Here is a 7,167-nt window from a genome sequence, read left to right as displayed (position 1 = left end):
CCCCCACCCCCTCCACCGTGCACTCCCCTTCAACCCCCCAACCCTGCCCCCTTCCCTCCTACTCCCCCCACCCCCAACCCGTGGCTTGCAGTTTGGATCGGAAGTGAGCAACTCTGGACCTGAGGTACCCAGGAAACCTGTCTGACCTGTGTGGATCCCTGAGCACACGGAGTCGCCCACTGCCCCAGGGGCAATTTCAAGTTTGAGGATGATTGCAGCGGCAGGTGCCCTGGCTCTCCCAGTCGCTCCTCAGGCACTGCTACATTGTTAGGCAGGCAAACGGCTTGCGAGGACACGCCCCCTTTGCACTGGACCGGGTTTGGCCGCTCTTCACCTGCTGCCAGAAGGCCCAGAATTCCAAGGGGCGTGTCCAAAGAGCTAACGCCTTTAGGCTCCATTTGATTGGTTCTGTGATGAGGTCTGGAGGTCAGGGTGGAGAGTTCAACCCCTTCCCGCCACCATATTAGACGTGCGCAGTGGCACAGGGTTCTGCGCATGTGTCTCTTCCTTTCCCTGTTCGTTGGCTGTGGGCAAGTAACCCGTTCGAGTACCACGTATACTGTGGCGGGTGGGCGGACTGTGCAGGCTGTCTGCTGTGGTCTAGTGTCCAGCTTGTTTGCAGCTTGGGGCTACGGCGAGAACAACATGGAGAGTGAGACGGGGCCAGAGGAAGGCGGCAGCACTCCAGGATCCTGGATCTTAGTTGTGAGCCCGGGCCTTCACGAGGGAGGAGCCCTGGGGCCTACCAGCCTGGTGGGGGCGGCAGAGGCGTTGCAGGCCCTAGGTGGTGTGCCAGGCGAGGAGGCCGCCCTTTTCTGGGTGGAGGAAGGTGCGGCCCTGGAAGAGGGAGACATGGTGGGAATCGGGCAGGAATTAGACAGGATTCGCTGGTGTAAGACATCATGGAGGACACGGAGGTGGTGGTGTACCAGGAGCAGAAACAGGTGTCCTCGGAGGAGCAAGGCCAGGAACATCCAAGGCCTGGAGCCCCGAGTGACCGGCTTGCGCTGGAGGCACTGGTGGCCCTGCAGCTGGAGTTGGATCCTGTGAATAAGAAAGCCCAAAGGGCGCATGCTCGCCTGAAACATAAGAACTGTCAGAGGCGGAGGGTGCATCTAGAACACAGAAGTGCCATCATCCAGGGAATCCCTGGCTTCTGGGTCGAAGTTGTATCCCTTGGTGTGGTGCTTGTGAATTTATTTATTTATTTTTTTAACCTGGGCTACTGCAGGAGCAGTTTACAGATCTGGCACTTCTGGTACAAAATTTACTTTTTTGGATAATGTGTATTGGTTACCGTCCTGCATATCTGTTCCTGAAAGTAGGTGTGATGTCCTTGCGTTCTGGTTAGCACAACCTATACTTGGGCTTTATTTGCAGAGGTCTCAATCACAATTGTCATTAGCACCAGGGACTCTTCAGAGAAAAGGCTTGTCTGGAATCCAGTTCTTCTCCGAAAAGCTGAGTGAATTTGGGGGTGAGGTTGTGATGAGTAAGTGGTCATACCTGTTCTAGCTAGGAGTGCTTGTTTTGCACAAGTAAGCTAACTTTCAAGGGGCTGCGATGAAGCTTATGCTCTTAGGAAGAGAACCTCCGGATAGTGCATGCGTAGGCACAGCCTTGGACCTTATTCAGCATTCATACAGTTTGCGTCAACAGAAATGTGACGAGTTAACTAGTAGCAAGTTGAAGTCAAACAATGCCATTCTACTCTTTAGGCTAGCTTTGTTTTTCCAGCACTTTTCCCTCTAGCATCTAGAGGCTCCTTGACTTAAAGCAGTTTATGAACCACCCCCAAATGTCGATTTTGATGAGCAACCAAGATGAGGACATGCTTCACTTCATGACCAACTTGAAGGTCAGGCAGGGGACAGTGATGATTGTGGAGGGGAGGTGACTGGGCGGGGACATGGTTTATCCCTAAAACGTGGAAGGACAGCTCTTCTGTAAAGAGGTTGCACACCTACCCCACCCCCCAGCTCCCCACACTTTGTCCTGGCAGGTGGAGGAATACAGGCACCCCACCCATCACTGCAAGATCACATTGTCCTTTCGGAGGAATAGGTATTTCCAGAATGAAGTGATTGTTAAGGAGTATCTGATTAACGTCACTGGTAAGAAGCAGCTCCCTGGATTTGGGAGGTGGGAGCAGAAAAGTGTAGGTTGAATTGGAAAGTGATTTAGATCTTTCTCCCATATGCCTTTTCCTGCAGGATATCAGGCATCTTGTTCGACTCCAGTTCAGTGGTACCAGGGGTTTGAACGTAAGGCATACAGCCGCAGGCACCATGACAGCAGCGTTAACTTCTTCAACTGGTTCTTTGACCACAACTTCTCAGGGTCTGACTGGATTGCTGAGGTGGGGTCCCATGTAGCCACTGGGCCAGAACTGGTGATAAATGTTGGAGTTGGTGGTGGTACATGGGAGGGCTCATGGTCTGGCCAGCCCTGTGCTGACCTTGCTCATTTCCCTGGCAGATCATCATAAAGGATCTGTGGCCCAATCCTTTGCAGTACTATGTGAAGAGGAAGGCTCCACCACAAGAGGTGCTGGAAGGACAAGAGGTGAGGCGCCCAGGGTCTGAGCACTGGCATATGTGTTGTCCGGGAACTTGAGTCATTTATTTCACTTGTGGAGAAAGTGAGACTCCGTGGAATACACAGTGACACCAGGGCATGAAGGAATCACCAAGAGACAGGACTGTAGTGAAGAAGAGGTTCTAACTAGAGAAGCTTGAGGCAGAGGAAGTGGCCTGGCCAGGCCAAAGTCACTCCAGTTTAAGTCAGCTGCACATCTCTGAATTGTCATTCCGTGGCCAACAAGTCCACCCTCAGGCTCCTCTTAAATTGGGACCCACCTGCTATTCCTCATGAAGTCCCCTTTCCAGAAAGGTCTGTGAGTCTCCTTTGTGCAAGGCGGTTCCCCCACTGACCCATCATTTGATTCCATTTTGATCATCACACTTGTTATGTGTTTTAAATTTCTTTCACACCTTTTTCATCTGCCACCCTCATTCTGAGGATACTGACCACTGTGCCGGATTATGGAGAAGAGTCTTTTATTTATTTTAACTGGAGGGTAATTATTTTACAATACCATGACAGGTTTTGCTCTACATTGGCCAACATGTGTCCCCCCAAATGCTGAACCCATCACCCACCGACCTGCCCTACCTGTCTTTCTGGGTTGTCCCACAGCATTACTTTGGTTGCCTTACTTCATGCATCAAACTCGCACTGGTCATCTGTTTTACATAAGCTAATGTAAATGTTTTAGGGCTATTTTCTCATATTAACCCACCATCACCGTCTCCCACTGAGTCGAAAGTCTGTTCTTTATATGTCTCTGTCTTACTTGCTGCCCTGCATGTTGGATGTTCGGTATCACTTACAAGGTCCTCAACTCCATATATTTGTGTTAACGTACAGTGTTTGTTTTTCTCTTTCTGACTTACTACACTCAGTGTAATAGGCACCGCACTCATTCCATTTCATTAGAACTGACCTAGATTTGTTCCTTTTTAGAGCTGAGTAACATACCATTGTGTATCTGTACTCCAACTTCCTTATCCCTTCATGTACCCATGGACATGTAGGTTGCTTCCATGTCCTAGCTGTTGTAAATAGTCCTATGGTGAAGACTGGGATGTGTGTGTTTTTTACTCTGTGCTTAGAGGAAATGTAAAAGGTCACAGACACTCTTCCCTGGGAACTGACTTGAAAGATTCAAGGTGTCTTTAGTGTTTTTAGAGAGGATAGGTTTACATATTTCTTTCTCTCTCTGTTTTGAAAGGAACCCGCTCCCCCCAGATTTTGAGAAACTTACAATGGAGTGTCCTCATTTACCTAAAATAGAAAACCGAAGAAGCTGCTTCACATGAAGATCAATGGCCAGCATAGTTCTCTTGGATGGGAAATTGATGAAGAGTGGTCTGGTGCTGAAATGGATTGAGCGGGAGACACAAATAAACCTGAAATAATTGTGAAGGATAAATAAAAAGCATCTACTGCCTGTGTCTGCACATTGTTTGTGCAGGATTTCACGACAAACACTTCAGCTGCCTGTAGGATTCTCAGTTTACTGCGCGTGAATTACCATCCATGGAGATTTGTAGAGAGGGTTAAGTCATATGTTGGGGTTGTGTCGGGGACGCAGTTCTTCCTATGGGGAGGGGGTTGGGGAGGATGGAGAAAGAAGATGAAGGGCCCATTAACTGTGTGTACGGAAGTTTTACAAGAGAAATGTGGATGTTCATGGAGAGGGTCTGGTGAACAAGGACCAGAGATTGAAACAGTGGAACACAAAATTTTGTTGGAAGCTGGTGCCTCAGGTATCTTCTCTGTCGCATATCATCAGACATTTTAAGAGTACAGGACAAAGAAAAGGCCTTCACATTCAACTCACTATGAACCTAGAAGGCCATATGTATATGAGCGTGTATATGAGTGCACAGTCAGCTTTGCTGAGAGTCCGCTTCCCAGAGCTAGGTTTCCAGGTAACATCTTAGGGCATCAGGTATAAGGTATATGGAGGGGGGCTGTGGCCTAGGGAGAAAGTGAGGGGTGGAAAGGCAGTGAGGATATTAGTTGCTGGTAAAAGTGACCAGGGGAAAAGATAAATTGCAAGGAATCAGATAAAGGAAAACTAATCCCGTCATAGATGTTTGAGGTCATGTGAACTCTGTTGTTTTTTCCAAGAACTCAGTTTAGGTACAAAGTGTGCAGGGGTAGAAGTGAGGGGAGTGAGGATGTTAGCGCCAACCTACCCAGCCATGTGCTCTGTGTCCCATGCTGCTGCTGCCATGGCTCGGGTAAATATTCCTTTTTCAAGGAAAGCTTAAGCTATTTGCCCAAGGGCCTCTATCAGGCCAAGGTGTAGAAATAACATTTTTCTCACGAGCCCTCTGGTGACAGTTTCCCTTCCGTGCTGAATGGCTCAGCACAGAATGTTTTCAACCACAACAGACCTGTCTTTTATCTAGGGCTTTGTCGCTACTCTGTTCAAGGGCCAATGGGAACACCTGAAGCATATGGAGCTCACTGAAGGACTGCTCAGCACTTAGGGTGGTCCTTCTGAAGTAGATGACTGCTTTCCAGAATTGTGTCCATGTCTGGATTGGGCAAAGGACAGACTGGCACAAGTAGGGTAGGGAAAGTTCAACATCTGTACCCCAAGTGTTGCCCTCTCATCCCAGATAGAATGGCTCCAACATGGGCATGCCTGAGGGTGATGTCCCACATGAAGTTCTCACTCTACAGCTTTTCTCCCTGAAGCAGCATCTCTTCTGAGGGCAAAGGGTAAATGTTGAACGTCAAAGTTCACGGGTTTATGGATGTCCCCTTCAACATGCCCTGAACGAGATTCCTGCTCAGGGCCAGCTTTTCCATTTGAATATCTACACCCCGGCTTTGCTCCTACAGAGATGCGTCTACAGCTCTAGAAGGCAAGGCGTGGCCTTCTCTGGGTGATTTCTGAACAAGCGGCCCAGGAGACACTGGAAACATGTCTTCTTAACTTTCTTAATCTGTAAACTTCAAAGAATCCTTGGGGCTCTGGCAGGCTGGTACCTGTCTTTCTTAGTGCTAGTTCAAAACAAAACAAAGCAGAAACGATGGTGTAGTAACTCTACAGCAGGTGTGAGATAGCATATTGGGGCATGGATTTCGGGACCTTAGACTGGGTCATTCTGGGGACTGCATGGCATTTATCCACATTCAGAAGTTTTAAGCATTGCAAAGAAGATAGAGACAAGAAAAGTTTAGGACAGTGTCCCCCAGCGCCTAATATTTCCTACCAGTGCTTCAGGACCAGGGGTGACTTTAGCTCTAACCTGTCCTGGAGTGAAGTGCAGAGATAGTCATGGATCGGTTAGTAAATCTGAACTGTGGATGGTTGACTGGATGGTCATTCTCTGGAAACTTGCCATGACTTGTGTCCCAGACTCTTTAAGGCTTTCACTTGGGCCCTAAAGTCTAGTTGCTATTAGATTTGACTGCACACTCGGATGTGTTGTGTAAGGTTTTCTTCCACTGCATATCAATGCATGTGAGACTTGGCGGATTAGTGATAAATTCATGAGCATTCTGGCTCAATCAGCCTGAGCTGCGTTTGCTTCCTGTGCCCTGGATGTGTTCATGTTTTTCTATGTTTAGAATGAAGACTGGGTGTGTCCATTGTGTTTGCCCATGATTGTGAGTTGATATTTCTTCCTGTGAGTCTGCCTGTGCCTCCTGTCTTCTTTCATGTTGCACCCATGCTTGTGCCATTATGCACAGCTCTGCTGCTATATCTGTCTTGCACGTTCCTATTCAACATACATGCATTGTATTGCTCATATTTACTCCTTCTTTTTTTAAGTTTGTGTATCTTTGTTAGACTGCATGTGAATTTGACCTATTCTTCATTCCTGGATCAAATGCTTCCAACATCTTGAATTGTGACTTTTTTAAAGACTGCCTTGATATTTGCACACATCAAGAAATGCTTTATCACAGGAACAGTTAACAGTGATCCACATGTGGAAACAAGAATACCCATACACTTACAGTAATGCCTGATGGGCAAGAATATCACTCGTTGAAGTGGGAATATTAATTAGGATCACAGAGGGCAAAGATGTTGCAGGAATGCATCTGTCAGGAAATTTTTTATCTGTCAGGAAAGATTTGGAGTTGACTTGTTAAGTGTTCTAAAAACACTACTGCAGGACTGAAATACATTGACTTTTACCCCTACCCATGTATTCTTGCCTTGATCATTAAACTGACATTACCCACGCAGAATTTCTTCATGATTGTCAGTAAATCATCAGCCACGTGAGAGGAATTGGGGCTTGCCTTTCTGTAAAGAGAAAGTTGTTAAGGAATACTTGTCCCAGGGAAAAGGCGTGCATGATCAATTTCAAGTTCGAAGTCCCTTGCTATTTCTGTTGTGTTTCTGGAAGGAAAGCACAGGGAATGGAACCACACCAACCTGATTGGCACTGTGAACCAGTCTAAGGCGACAGAAGTAGAGAACACAGGCACAGGTCACTCAGCTGTCCACAGTGAGGACTTCCAACCCTGCCACATCCTTGCATGTCCATCCCCCTCATGAGCAGATCCCATTCACCTTCCAGAATATATCATAGAAGTAGAAGAGGACACTGACTTGCTCAACTAGCGAGT

General features: G+C 47.6%; 1 pseudogene; it reads left to right on the top strand.

Annotated features, from left to right (window-relative positions):
* The first annotated feature begins 645 nt into the window (after window positions 1-645).
* Window positions 646-5,063, top strand: LOC132658867 (testis-specific Y-encoded protein 3-like; annotated as a pseudogene).
* The last annotated feature ends 2,104 nt before the right edge of the window (window positions 5,064-7,167 follow it).

Source organism: Ovis aries, chromosome Y, assembly GCF_016772045.2.
Source record: "Ovis aries strain OAR_USU_Benz2616 breed Rambouillet chromosome Y, ARS-UI_Ramb_v3.0, whole genome shotgun sequence".
In the NCBI taxonomy this organism is placed as follows: Eukaryota; Metazoa; Chordata; class Mammalia; order Artiodactyla; family Bovidae; genus Ovis; species Ovis aries.
The sequence above is the reverse complement of the archived record's forward strand: the minus strand, read 5'-3'. Positions and strand labels throughout refer to the sequence as shown.